Source organism: Ambystoma mexicanum, chromosome 4q, assembly GCF_040938575.1.
Source record: "Ambystoma mexicanum isolate Mex_15411 chromosome 4q, UKY_AmexF1_1, whole genome shotgun sequence".
NCBI lineage: Eukaryota > Metazoa > Chordata > Amphibia > Caudata > Ambystomatidae > Ambystoma > Ambystoma mexicanum.
In genome coordinates this window covers 462,306,660-462,322,002 of record NC_090928.1, presented here as the reverse complement: position 1 = coordinate 462,322,002, position 15,343 = coordinate 462,306,660, and positions in this window count along the sequence as shown.

Genomic DNA, 15,343 nt, shown 5'->3' with positions numbered 1-15,343 from the left:
TCTAATCGGTTGCAGCCCGTGCACTCCTCGGAAACTCTTTAACTTTCATTAAACTGCGTTTGATATCAGCTAAATACAACGCGCGCGGCTCCATGCGCGCCTCAATTCGGTCACAAACCGCCCCGCCATCCTTAGAGCACCCACGTACGCTGCCCCCACGGCTGTCTGCACTCGGCACCAAGTGTAGCTGGGTAAACAGAAGACCGTTGAAGTTTCAGTTAGCGCTCTGATTTCCGGGTGCCTTTCTTTATTTCGCGTGTGTTGTGTCACCGAGTCCTCATCCATTTCTTGTATCGCACCTGTCATTATCTCCCAGCTGGGACACGGGTCTCAGCCAAACTCCAGCGGGAGGTGTTCACTTTTTGGCTACCACCCCTCCACCCCCCAACCCCTCTACCTAGGTGTCGTACAGGAGAGATGGGCAAATAAACCAGATGATTTCAGGCTGTAAGGGGCTCGTTCTTGCAAGTATAGCAATGCCTCCTTTGCTTCTGTTGGCCGCAATCCAGAGCATAGCAACGGTGGCAGGATTTCAGTCGCCTAATTGAATTATAAATTCCACACAGTAGGTGCTTGGAGTCCAACGTGACGAGGAGGTGGGGTGTTCCAGGCGGTAGGGTTGAGGGGGGTCGGGTTAATTCACATGAAGACAGCTCTTCTGCATCATTTCTGACGGTCGGCATGCGTGTTGGAAATGACAGGCGTGCTACTAAAGGTGGATTGCCGCGCGCAGCGAACGCTGCCATTTTACCACACACATTGTCCGGTATCCCGACCATGAAAAAGTGCTAACAACCTGCCCATCAAGGTTTAGCGCCATAGCACAGGCTGCGTACATGGACATGGACAACATATACGTTATGTTGTTCGCAATGTTTTTTTCAGCCCAATTATTGTTGAACACATCCATAAGAATTCGTTTTTCTATCCCGTAAGATAAGTAATGCGGGGTCTTTTTAAAAAAACATGTTTTTTATAAAGGGAACTCAATTATGGGAGATGTCCCAACAGGAAACACGCTGAGATGATGAGAATACCAGAGTGTGCGCGTAGTCAAAGATTAATTCCCCGCTATTATTGCTTTTTGGGATGAAATCTCCCACGGTGGCAATTACAGGCAAGGCATATGGCAGAGAATGTTAACGGCACGGGGCTTTAAACAAAATATGACTTCTATTATACACCATCGTACGGACTTTTAGAAAGATTGTTTCTGATTCGTGCAGTATCTGCTACACCTGCCATGCACAGCACTACCTTTGAAACTTTTCGCGAGGCATTGGCCGTCAGTCGCTCTTTATGCACTGTGAGCAAATATGCAGAGTGGTTCTGGGATAGTGCTAGCTACGTACAAACGTGACCATTTATTCAGTTCTCTATCTAGTGTAGGCGTTTGTTCGGAAAGCCTTCCCTACTCCCCTGTGTTTGTTACACGCCACAACTACATATTGTTGAGCCTTCTTGTCTGTCCACATCGCGCCTCTTTTTCTCACTCCCTCCCTTTAACACTGCCTGTCTTGCTTTTCCCCGTCGCGCCCCTTTTTGTCAACGCCAATCGCTTATTGTCTGCCTGTCTCTCTTTGTCTGCCTGTCACCCCTGCTTCCATGTACCCTGGTTTTGGCTGTCTGTCTGCCTATCTCCCTTTGTCTGAGCACCACTCTTTCTCCGCATGTCCTATTTTTGTGTCTGCACCTCTCCCTGCTTGCCTGCCTCGCTCTACCCATGGAGGGTGAAATTGAACAGACAGGTTTTAATTGAGATTTTTCACCATTTAAATGTTTAATGCCCTGCCTGTAAATGGTGACGAAATACATTGTTTAGATAATCATATTGGCATTTTAACAGCAAACCATTAATCTCACTAACAACACTAACACAGACTAATTGAAAATAAATCTTCTATAATGTGATTAGTCTTCATCTCAGTAGATTTTTGTCGGGATCAACTAGAAAGGAGCAATTAACGCCACATTATTCATCACAGTTTTATTGCATTTCTTTAGACAACGCCAGGCATGAGAGTACACTGCTTCCGCTGGATATCGCAGCACGGAATTCAGGGAAAAAAGACAATTAGTAGCTGTGGTTTCCTGTGCCATGAGCCTACAAATAAATTAACTTTAATACCGCGAGGTAGGTAAACACCACACAGTGTTCGAAAAAAATGCATCCCTTTAGTATTATCCTGATATTTGAATGGCGTATTTTGCATTTCGTGTTCTTAACCAGGCTTTGTGTAAAAGGAGACCGAGTCCCTTTGTGCCTTGCCAGCGAATCTGCACAATAAAAGAAATGCTTACAGTAAAATCATAAGTGGAACAGTTATTTTGTGTGTTAATTGTGAGAGGGACGCCATTTTGGACAGAGGGGAGGGCAAGAGACGATGACAGACAGATTAGAACAATCCAAGCTGTCAAAGGGAACACCACTCCCAACCAGAACCATGGAAGCAAATCTGCGGAACATTATGACAAATCTTAATAACCTCTTGAGCTAAGTGTCTCTATTTTGCTCCAGAGAAAGAAAAAAAAGTACTGGCGTGTTAGCTGTTCTTGCCAAATACAGCAGCCGTGCCTTCGTATTGTTCTAACAAAAACTCGCAGCATTCTCACTCTCCAGGGTGGGTGTACTGTTCGTGCACTGTAAACATATGTGCTGCCACATAAGCAGCCGTTTGCTGCCACGTCCCGCGGCCTGTGCTCTCACCCTTGTGTTCCTTTGCCAGCAAGGGTTAATGGTCTAATGTCTGAGCCATGGATGGAGCTGGCCAACTTCTCCACCGCCCACTGAGCACCCCAGGCTGTGGCTTTGAGCCAAAGAAACGCCACGAATTCTCTAAATCGCAAGGATCCTAATTGCAGACGGTCTGCTACAGCATGACTCTGTTGAGCAGGTCCAGAGAGAGGGATGAAGAAATGGGGTTCCAGCTATCCACAGAATGGAATTTGAAACCTGCTCTTGATATGCTCTCCAGAAATATTCAAGGCCTAGTTCACAGAACGTTTAACGTGGAGCAAAGTGACTCGGCACTGCAAAAGTATTCTTTTGCACCATGCTAAATGGGCTCAATTGACAAAAAGAAGGGCAGATTTAGGGCCTGATTCATGGAATTTTTAGCACAGTGCCCACTGCCAACAAACACCCTGATTCACAGAACGGTGCAAAGTGTATTTTTGCAGTGCAAAGTGACTTTACACTGGTGAGAAAGTGGTGCAAAGTCCCTTTTCACTACACAAATACACTTTGCACCGCTCTGTGAATCAGGGGGCCTGATTCGTGGATTTTTTAGCACAGTGTGCGAATCATCTGGGGAAGTGGGCGGGAGCGGTTGGGAGTGGTGCTCCTCTACTTTTTTTTAATTAAGTCTTGCTGTTCCTATACTATTATTTTATATGGTTTCGTTTTAAAATAAAATTGTAGGAAGAAGTTGAAACTTGCACTCAAGTGCACTGCACTGAACGTTCCCTTAAACAGCAGGTGCATTTATTAAGGGGTTTGTATGGTGTGTGCGAGGGGGCGTGCAATGTTATTCGTGGGGCGTGGGTACAGGCCAGTAGGGAACATCTTTCCCCTACTTCTTTTCGTACACTTCGACCACTGGTGTAAAGTGACTTTGCACTGCCAACAAAAACACCCTGATTCACAGAGCGGGGCAAAGCGTATTTTGGCAGTGCAAAGTTACTGTGCTCCGCTCTGAGAATTAGGCACGGTACAAATTGTATTTTTGGAGTGCAAAGTCACTTTGCTCCATGCTAAACGTTCTGTGAATTAGGCCCTCAGACTTCTTCCTGCTTGAGCGTTGCCAATATTGAAATGCAGAGTTACAGCTAAAGGTCAGAAGGATGATTCATTGAACAATTATTAAAGTTCTTAAATAAGGCTTCAGGGAAAATGACTTGCAAAGTGAAAGGAAAGGGTAAGCATAAAGACAAGTTCATAGGCCAGATAGAGCACACTTAGGCCTGATTCACAGTCACGTTTTTATAATGGTGCAACCCTATTGGAAAACGCTCTGTGAATCATGCCCTTTTTGTGGGTGCAATGTTCACAGTGCACTTAACCCTCAATGTTGCTTATTCTTCTGTTGTGAGGGAATCTTTGTAGGGTTTGCTCCCGTTGTCATTCAATAGAGTACACACTCTACTTATAGAAATCGCAGTTTACCATCCCAATTAAGATCCATAATGTCTTAGTCATCACTCAACGTTTTCTTTTTTCATTTATATCGTGCATCCCGAGATTCAATTTTCTCTTCTCTCTTAAAAGAAAAATGGTAGTGCAAAAAACAATTTTTATAATGGGCGCAAAAGCAAAGTGTCCATGCAAACCCCTTTCCCAATTTTCCAACTTTTAAAGTAGTTTAGTATAAATTAAATATTGAAAACAGAAAACAATCATTGACCCGTGCATTGCGATATGTAAGAAATGTTTTTCTTAAAAAAATAAATAGATCTATTGATAACTCAGTAAATGACAGAACAATCAGAGAATCTCTTGGCATTTAAGAAAGTGCAATGTATTATTTATTTGTGGTTAACAGGGATTGGTGGAAAGGGAGGTAACAGCAGGGAGCAGTAATGAGTGGACTAAGATCCAAAAGAGGCATTGGATTATTTTTCCAAAGTGGCCCTATTAAGGCAGCCTGGGAAGTCCCAAATTACACAGAGGTTCTGGAGCCAGTCCAAACCGGACTTGCTGCATGTGCGTACCTGCCCACAATGAGAATGGAACCCTTGCAAAGGCCACAACCACCATAACAGAGATACACAAAAGAATGGTGGAGGAGGTAGACAATATTGCGGATGATGATTGGTTTAATGACCTGTTCTCAAGGATCCCCTCCTGGTTGGCTTATGCATTCAAGGTACTGATGGCCATTCTAGTACTAGTACTATTTGCCTTCTGTGTTCTAAGAATTGCAATAAGCCAGTGCAAAAAGACTGCCAAAAAGGCAGAAGGAATGAAAATAGTAATAAACCTGGATTCTCACGTACATGAGTATACCGAAATAGATGACCTAGATACTGCGTGTGATCTTGGGCATAATAGTGAGGTTGCTCCTGATACCTGGAAACATCATTGTGTTGTATAGGGGCCTATCAAATACTCAATATATAAAACAAATCTCTGGTGGGGGTGTGCTGTCCCCCCTCTTGGATCTTCTGCTTGCCAGTTCTGTTGCATCCCTCCCCCACTTCTCCATGCATGTGAAATGTGTCCCATCTACCCACATGTCCAACACTGATGTGACTGTCCTCCAAATCTAGGTTTCCCCCGATTAAACTCTCCTCCATGTGCAGCTTGAAATACGAACCCTATGTCTCTGGGTGCAAAATAATGGAAATCATGGAAAATAATTATATTCTCCCCATCCTGTAAAATTTCCATTTGCTGCTGCTCATACCTGCTGTGTCCCTTGTGCATTAAATCTTTCTCCTCCACTTCTCAATAATGCTCCTTCCATTAAAAGTGTTGACAATTTCTTCTGAACTAACTTTGCTTGTCACTCTTCCCGCCCTCAACCTTCTTTCTGTCTTTCTCTTGTTTTAACCGACAATGATAAACAATCTTCAATTGTATCTCCGCCCAAGGCTCCGTTTCCATTCCTACAATTTTTCACAATTGTCTTTACAGCTCCTTGGGACGTCCCAGATATAAAATGTGATGAAAAATAGTTATGTTTTTGTCCAACGGTTCTCTAGTTTCTAAGCGTCATCTTTCTTGAATATCCTGAATATAAGCCATCAGATCTTCATCTGCTCTCATTCTATGAGTCATAATTGCACTCATGTCTGACCAGATTGGGTACTGGACCCTAAACACTCTCCATATGTCAGCTCGACAATTATAAAAAGGTGCTCCATCATGGTTAGTATTTTTTGCTGTCACCCCAGGAGATCTTTCCCGCTTTCAAGTGTCACCTGATTGCTCCCATGAAATGTAAGCAAGCAGGCTTTTTATGTCACCTACTGGTAAGGTTATTCCAGCTGTCATTCTCTCTAATTCATAGATCAATTTACCTACCCCTGAAGTAAGTGATGGCAATTAAAAAATTAAATTATAATTGTCCATTTGTGGCCATTGGATAAATTGTGGTAGTCTTCCTGTCTTTATCACTGCATCTGTCATACTAGCTTTCTTCCACCTGGTTAGTTTCTCAGTATATTCACATATAGTGTTCTCTCCTCTAATCTATGTGATCACACTTGTGGCATCTAGGATATTCAACAGCCTCTGGCCTCATCATTTGTTCTCCCAAATCTAACCATGCTGTCTCTTTCACTATCCCCATGCTTGTAATGGGGCTTGTGCACCTCCTCCTATCCATGCTTCTCTCTCTCTTCATCTTCTAACGTAGTGTCATCACTGGCATCACCTTCATCATCTTCTCTGTCTTCGAAGTCTAGTCTCCCAAGTGGAATTGTCCTATATGTTCCACGCATCACCTCCTCCAATATATTCTTTCTCCCATCTTGCAGAGACCCTCCTCTACTCCCCTTCATGCTGCTAGTGCCACGCCTCCTGTTCCGATACAGAGTGCCAATTCTCCTTCATATGGCCCCTTCCTCTCCTTCATCTGGATGATTATACTTTTTAAGAATTGCAGCTACTTCCTTGCAACATATTTCTAAGCTCCTCTCTCCTTCTCTCCTTTCTTGTTTTCTGTCTCTTTCTGTCTGGGAGTGTATGCCCCCTAATAATGTCATCATCTTCTTTTCATCACCTTTCCCTACTTCTTTTCACATCTCGTTGTCTTTCCCTTTCCTCGTCTCTTTTCCTCTCCTTCTTCGTTTCTCATTTTTACTTTCTCATTCTCATCTATTCTCCCTGTTTCTGTCTGCCTCTTGCTTCTTATTCTTCTCCCATTCTTCTTCATTCCTTCTTTCTTTCTCTCTCACCTCTCTTTTCTCTTCTTACTGCTCCTATCTTTCTCTACCTTTCCTTTCTCTTTCTTTAAAATCGCCCATGCCCTTTCCATCAAACTTGAAAACTGTGAAACTCTTGTAAGGACAATAATACTCCCTAGAAGCGATTATTGTAATGCCCTGCTAAGGCAGCATTCAAAATCGTTAAAACTTCAAACATTACAAAATGAAGCTGTAAGGCAAATTAAAAACTTCTCAAGAGAGAACATGTATCTAATCATAGCAAGGACTGCCACTGGCTCCCCACAGCAACCAGAGTCTAATTTAAAACCAACATACTAATTCACAAGTGCCTCTATGGTAGAGATACTTCCTACCTGAGAGAATGTCTGGTGCTACATGAGCCCAAAAAACTATACGTTCTAGTGGTTCTTACCCCTTGGCATGCTCGTGGATCAAACATATGAGAGGGAATGGCCTGTCCTTCTCTGCCCAAGCAGCACTCACATGGAACTCACGTACCTGCGACAAGAAAAAAACCTCCCCTCCTTCAAGAGACGCCTGAAAACAAACGTATTTCAATTATCTCTATGTTTTCCACCATCTGCTTCTCTTGTCCGATCTCCTTATCTTGTTCTCCTGTGTATTTGTTGCACCCTGATGTCTGCGGGCTTCGGCGCATTATAAATAAATGAAATAAAATACATTAAAAATAACTTGAGCATTATCTATCCTCTTACCCGTTCATTCGACAGTCTAAGAGGGCTTCTGTCAGTTTTGCTTCTAAGTCATGGTGCTCGTCATATTTTCATGTTTGGACATTGGTCTTTGCTTACTTATTTTTCTCCACTTATATTGTCTCCACTACTGTATGCGACGGAAGCATATGTGATATTAGCATACCCCGCCACTGCTTTTAATGCTCATAATGGATATAATCCCTGTACTTCCAAAGATGGATCAGTGCTCTGGAGTGGAGGAGGAGGAGCTGTGGGTGCTTTGCCCCCTTTGTCATGCTGATTAACCATCCATTCTTTCACGGGTGGCTCTTTTATCTCTTCCCCATGCATTTCTCGCAGTTCCAGAATGGCTAGTCAATTTTGTAACTGTTTTCCCTTATCTGCGGCACGTAAATAGGCGCACCTGTGCTGCAGTACTGTCTTTGATGAGTGCCTTCCTGTGACCAGGGCATAAACATTTTGTCGCCCGTGTCCCCACCCACTGTCTGTTGTTTTTAATGATTTTGTCCTTATACCGGGGTAATGTGTTGCACAGGTGGATAATGGAAGTGTCTCCCATGATAATACGTCACAACTCAATTTCCCAATACATACAACATTTTATTTAAATTCTCAAACTCTTTTTTGCCTCCCTTTTCCATGCTTTCCTAATAATACTTGTCCCCAAATTAATATTTCTGCATCTCTCTCTAAGACCACGCCTCCTGCATCACCCAATATTTCAGGGCAGCACCACAACACCACTCACATTGTGAACAGCCCCATCTTGCTGTTCCCTCAAAACCTTCTGAGTGTTACCACAACCGTCACTCACACTCTGAGCAACCCCACCTCTATGCTACCAACCTGGACCACCGTCTTCGGTCCACACCACAACTTCACTTCCTCCACAATATACACCAGTATACACAAAAGTCCACTTTTACAAAGCCTAAGCTATCTTGCAACATAAGGCTGGTGCCAGCAATTACAACACAAATAAATACACTACGGCTATCTTCTGTACGCCAGGTGAGGTATTTGTCTACTCTCATTGTTACCCTGTAAGAAGTTTTACCATGTGATCTTTCCTGACCCTTGTCATTTATCTCTTTATTTTATCACAATCCCCCAATATACAAACAATTACCACCCCCCTGTTTTGCCAGGCCGATGTCATACTTACATCCGTGGATCTGCCGATGGTCTTCAGTGTTGAGTCTCCCCTATCAGCCAGCTGCCCTTTATCCTACAATGTGTCCTGTGAGGACTGGACAGGACTTTCTCCAAAGGCGCTCCTGTCGACCTTCTCTGTTACATGTAATCCCGCTCTCCAAAGGCCACTTCTGCAGTCTTCGGCCACAGCAGGAACCCCTCAACAATCAGACGACTCCTAACAAACCATCACCTCTGCTACCATCTGTTAAGATGGTCTGGGAAGCCCCAAATTACACAGAGGCTATGCAGCCAGTTCACATGGGACTCAATAACGGAAATAGACAAAGTGCTAGGCAAAACCCAGCTTTATAATCAAATAAAGCAGGGACAGCATACACACATTGAATTCTTAGAGCTCTCACTAGTTAAATTGAAAACATGGTTTATATATTCCACATTTATCATAACCGACACCATACTGTCATCTCAGTTCCCAAAAACCTAGGGGATTGGCTAATAGTGGTGATTAAATATACATTCTGTAAGGGTTAGGTTTATAATTGGGTAACACTTGTCTGATGGCTCCTCCTGCATCCAACTCTAAATTGAAATGGCAAAAAGGCATCATCTCTGCAATATGTAACTGGCTCTAACCCTGCCTCACGGCCGGGGTAACAGAGATTTTCATTGGTTGGCTTCTTACTAACCAACCTTGGACCACTGATAGGGGAGAGAGGGACACCAACATCTTTCCTTTCAATTAAAGAAGATACCATCCCTCATTTCTAGGCCATGATCCATGGTGATCTCCTTGTATTTGGCCTTGTGTGGCATCTCATGTCTAGGGATTTGTGTAAGGAGTAAGGCAGGTGTCCTATCTGTGTTCATTGCTAATGAATAGACAGTGTTCTTCAATTGTCAGTCACGCGTGATGGGACCAAGTGTGGAATTATTTCAACTTTCTTTTATTGGGAGTTTAGCTAATATTGATGCAAGCATTATGTTTTCTCTTACCAAGGGGGGCACTCTTGAGATATTTTTCATGGAGTCTTTTGGCTTAGAGTTGTCCTGCACTTGGCTTACAGAGGGTGGTTTTACCCTTATAAACCTTTAATTAATCTGGGAGTATCCTTCTTCCATCATGGAAACTGCTATCTCATGATTTCACTGCAATGTTATGACCCTCCCTTAATTTGTGGTAATAGGCTGTGGTTGCCAGCTCATCCCTGAGCTGAGCATGGATCTGTATTTCTGTGATTTCAGCATTTTGAGTACTCATGAAACCTCAAGGCCTTTCCGTTTACTTAGAAGTATGTTGTGGCATCAGTCTTGGAAAAATTGGCTGCCCATTACAGTTGAGTTTCTATGTTAGTGAGCCATATATTGTGTTTAGTTGATGTTGCATTCAGCTTTTGCATTGCTTATGTTAGTATTCTTCATGTTTTATGGGTGCTATATTAATATTTTTCATGTATGAGAGCACGTTAACTAGTCTCTGCATTCATGTGCACAATTTGCTTCATGTCTAATGAATGCACATGTATTGTCACAATGTTTATTTGGTTACTCTAGCCATCTACAACTTAGATCATGTCCATCTCCTGCTGTACCTGCCTGGGATATGGGTGGTACAGTTGTCTTAATAAGTAACACTTCTCATCTGTGCAGTAGTGAGCTGTGGGCGGGGTTAGACGCTGTGGATGACATATTCATCTGCCTCTGAAACAGCCCCATTTTACAACATGCAAACATAAATGGTATCTTAAATGTGTGTGCTGCATGCATCAATTTAAATATTCAGAGTGCCTTTACAAAGGAGCCGAAGGTGCAGGGGCCTACTGGGAAATTTCCAGAATTCCCTATAGGACAGTCCACTACTGGTTACAGTAACTTGGATATCCAATACTAAATAGGTGGTATATATATATAGGAGTGTTTATCTACAGAAAAGGCCTCCAGAACCAGCTCTCTCTTGTGGGAGAGCTATAGCTCAGATCCAACCCAGAAAATCTGTACTTTTCCAATGACTACAGGGTCTGTGCCTCTTGGTCATTTTTTGCAACATGAATGTACACCACTGCTATTATATAAATGCAAAAAATCAGTAATACATTCTTAAAACCAAATTGTACATAAAGTTTATCATTGCGAATATGCTTATGTGGTGCGATATGGATCTGTGGGGTTTTGGTAAAATGGAGCCTATTCAGGTGGCTGAGAATACCTGTTTTAAGAGCATTTTCGGGTTGCCTGGGCCTGCCCCCAATTTTGCAATTCACGAAGAATTGGGTTGCCAGGTTTTGGGTGACCTTGTCGTATCCCTGCTGGCCAGTAACTGGCTCAGGTTTTGGGGGAACATTAAAGCTTCCCTGACCCAGGAATTAATAAGTTATCTGATTCCTAGAGACTCCTATTTGAAGATTCTCTGGCTTAGGTATGTTAAAGCTCTGCTGACAGATATGGGTGTGTGGGCCACTGTTTCTCTATGACAAGCCTCTTATCTTTTAGGTTGCTAAATCTGGAAAATCTAGCGTACTCCAGCTTTTGGGTATAAGAAAGAGTCTCTGGAGATTATGAAGCCAGCTAACAGGAAACATTTGACTATCACATCTCCTGGCCTTCAGAAATATCTGAGCTGGGCTAAGTATCAATCTCAGTGCATTCTTGTTTTAAGGGCGCGTCTTAATTGTATTCGTTTGAGAGCTGTTATGGCGGTTTGGTCCAAGGGGAATGTGGATCGGTCATGTGTTTTATGTGGGGCATCTAAAGAAGATTTGGCACATTTTATTTTGTTTTACCCCGCTTTTTCAGCTATTAAAGAGTGTACATTGAAACCCGTTCTGCATGGTCTAGGAATTCGATGTTATGAGCTAGCATTGTATTATCTGTTATGGGTGGACTCTGTCCAGGTGGGGTGGGCTGTGTTGCTGTTCTTTAAGGTTGCTCTGTCTTTGAGAGAATTTTTATTAAGATTTGTTGGTTTGTGAGTGTTGTTGTTTTGTTTTTAAGGGCTTTTTTAATGTAATTTTAATCAGTTTTAATTCCTGTTTGTAATATTGTTGATTGTTATTTTTTGCTGGTTTTTTATGGTATGCTTTGTTCTACTAAAATAAACTTTTTGACTTTGAAAGCAACACTCATAACATTATGAAACTGTTTTATTATTTTGCATTCATCCATAAATATTTCACCATGTATTAGTGAACACCTTCACCCGCATAATTCATCAATTGCGTTCAAATATATGATGCTACAACACAGTATTATTAATACTCCTTTTAAACATGGCTCCTTGACTCTTTACATTAATCAAAAAGGACTCAAATCGATTCTGTCTCGCTCAAATTAGAGTATTCTCAGCAACACAGGATAGTTAGGCTGGGTACCATTGACTAAATCCTAGACATGTTATATATTCATGTTTGTATTGCACAACATGACATGCTTCTGTTCCATCTAGAGCATTGCGTGGAACATTCTTCAGGGGCTGAATTATTGGAGCAATAAATTATGATTCTTAGTCATGATCCCTTATTTCCTGGAAGCTAATCACAACTGCAATTGATCGTCTAGACTCTTGGGTGGATGTAAATCAGCGAACCCCCATCGGCAAACTTGTAGTTTTGCAGTGCAGGAAAGGTTGCCGGTCATGGAATTACTGCGACTTTTACTGCCACTTGTCCTGCACCTCAAAACTTATATGAGGCCCACTGTGCATCATTTTGCAACTAGGTGGCTCTTTATCTGTCAGCAGAGCAGAGATCAAAGTGCCTGCACCTGCATGCCATGCCTAAAACACACTGGACCACCATTCTCAGACACTTAAGTGTTCAAACACATGTCACAGCCAGAGCATTGCTGCTTGCAGATTAAAGAAAGGTCTAGGGTTAGGCAAGCTGCTAAAAGTACTTATGTATGCCTTACTACTGATGCTCTCTCTTTTTTATTTATCCATGAATTAAAGGCATCAGTTTACTTCTAATGACATGTCTTCATGCATCCTGATACAGTTAAATGAACAAACTCAAAAAAGATAATACTAATACATCTTTCTCAAGATAACACTTTCACATCACCAATGCTCTCCTTTAATTTCCTCTTTTCCTTCGAATATGTGCTGCCCTGCATCTGTCTCTCACATAAAAAAATAAAAATGTTGCATGTTAGTTTTGTTATTTCTACTAGGTCCTGTATAGGAATGTCACCCTGGAAGGCTGTGCTTCTCAGTGAACCCCTGGTATACACAGCTGCTGCTATACACGTGACTGCAGCTGCATCTGTAAAATCTCTGCTTGTCATAGGGTTACATCCCATATTTGTTCACACCTACAGAACCGCCCGACCTTCAGTAATCTAGTGTTCAAGTATGCTTTGCATTGCTGCAACCTTATCTGCACAGAGGAAATTAAAGCTCTCACAGGGAACACTTCCTACAGCATGGAGGCACTTGAAATAGAATGATGATTTGTCATGATAGCACTTCATGACCATGTTTTTTGAAGCGTTTATAAGTGAAGGAGGATTTCCAAGTGTCACCATTGCTGCTGGTTGAAGTCCAAACCCAGTATCTGCCAAGAATCGATCTTCAACGGTACACCAAGAAGTTGTTCAATTGGTGGAACATGCAACAGAAACAACTCAAGTTCATCCATAGACCAATGTGGGCACGTGATGTGGAAAATAATACAGACGGATAAGGAGAAAGACCGCTGAAAGGCAAAGACATTTCCAGTGCCTTTAAGTGGCAGTAACTGGTCTTACCTGGATGCACACTGTGGAGCAGGATTTGAGCAGAAAAGTGCCTGCCTCTTCCAGAAGCCATCCTTGTAACAACACCCAAGGGGTTTGACTGGGGACCTCTAAAAAAGACAGCCACAGCGTGCACCATTCTTAGGAAAATCAACCTCTGAGGGATGGAATGTGGTGACAGGTTCAACGGGGATGGAGAGATTGCGATTGTTATTCATGAAACTCAGATGAGTGACAGGAGCATATAGAAAGGGAGTATGGGTGAGAGATTCCAGAAGAAATCATAGACTAAAGTAAGCTGGCAGAACAAAGGCTGAAGGAGTAACAAAAGGGACAGCCTAGGACATACAAGGGACAAAGAACAAGGACAGAACAGCAAGGAAGAAATCTTAGCAGGGAACGAATACCTGCAATTGTGATGCTGCGTCTCTCCTTCCTGAATTGGTGAAATGCTGTAATACTGCATGTGACATCCCATGGACTCAGGTGCCACCTTGTAGTATGTGTAGGCCTCCAATGCCCAGCATCCACAGTCTATGGCCTAAATGTTCTGGGTGAGAGAAGCCAGCATCTTCAAAAAGGTCAAGAACGTCTGTTCGAACACAGCAGCATAGGAATCAAGAGTGTGAGGAAGAACAAATTCCCCTTCATGGCAGTAGGCATGTAATGGATTTAAATACACGGCACACTCCAGACCAGGACTGTTTCCACTGGTAATGGATGTGACACACAATAAAAACGCTTATACATTTATTAATTTCTGATTCTGCTTTGAGAAGGCAGCCAACCCGTCAAACACCCCCCTTGACAAACAGCCTGTGTCGCAATGGAACATGAACCAGGCCAGTGTGTAATAATGAAATATGTATTTATTTTTAAAATTCAAATGCAAAATCAAACAAATCAAATTAAGGGCAGCAATCACCAGTGTGGTGATACTATACAGCAAAATTTTATAATAAAATTACTTTCACTTTCTAACATCAGTTACATAAGTGGAGGTGGAAGCAAGATCACTCGTTGTCACACTTTTAGTTTACTCTGAGGTTATGCGCCACTCCCCTGCAACACTCCCCCAAAAACCTGCTGACCAAGTTTTGTGTGGGTGGAAAAGAATGCAAGGAGTCAGAAATAAGAGTCAAAAATCAGATTTGAATTCCGACTTACTACCCCAGAATGGGAGGCCACAAACGAAATTAAAACCCTTGAAAAATGAGCAAAATGCCACTCGCAATTCATTGGATAGTTAGAGGTCAGTTTACATGTGCGGTAGAATGGATAAGACAGGAATTTGTGTGGCTGGGCTAAAGAGGCAAGAAAGCTTACAAGCTATAAGGCAAGGTACTAAAAACATGAATACAGGTGAGAAAGTCAACTTTGGGAAGGAAAGCAGTGCAGCAAAAATCACACATGGCAGAATTACAATTTCTTATTTTTCATGGGTTTAAAACAAGCAAACAGCCTAGGAAATGAGCTAAACAGTCAAAATCGGAAATCGTTTTTTTCTGATGAGGTACAAAGGCGCATAACAGGTATGTGACTGAAGTGAAAGGATGACTTCTTATTGGTGATAATATGGGATTCTTTATAGGAAAGGAAAATCGGATTTTAGAATGGAAAAAATTCACGGGCAAACTTGGTTTTGTGAGCAAAATGATTTGTTCTACTGCAACTGTATTTTAGTGGCTAAATTACTCAAGAAAGACACTGCACGCAAGGAGGTTAATTTGCAATGTTAACCTATCCATGCCGTATTCATCCTTATGAGAAATTAATTAATTTATTCAAAAATAGCACTAAGGACTTACACAAAGGACTTAAATAATTTGAAAAGAATTGCGCTAATACAG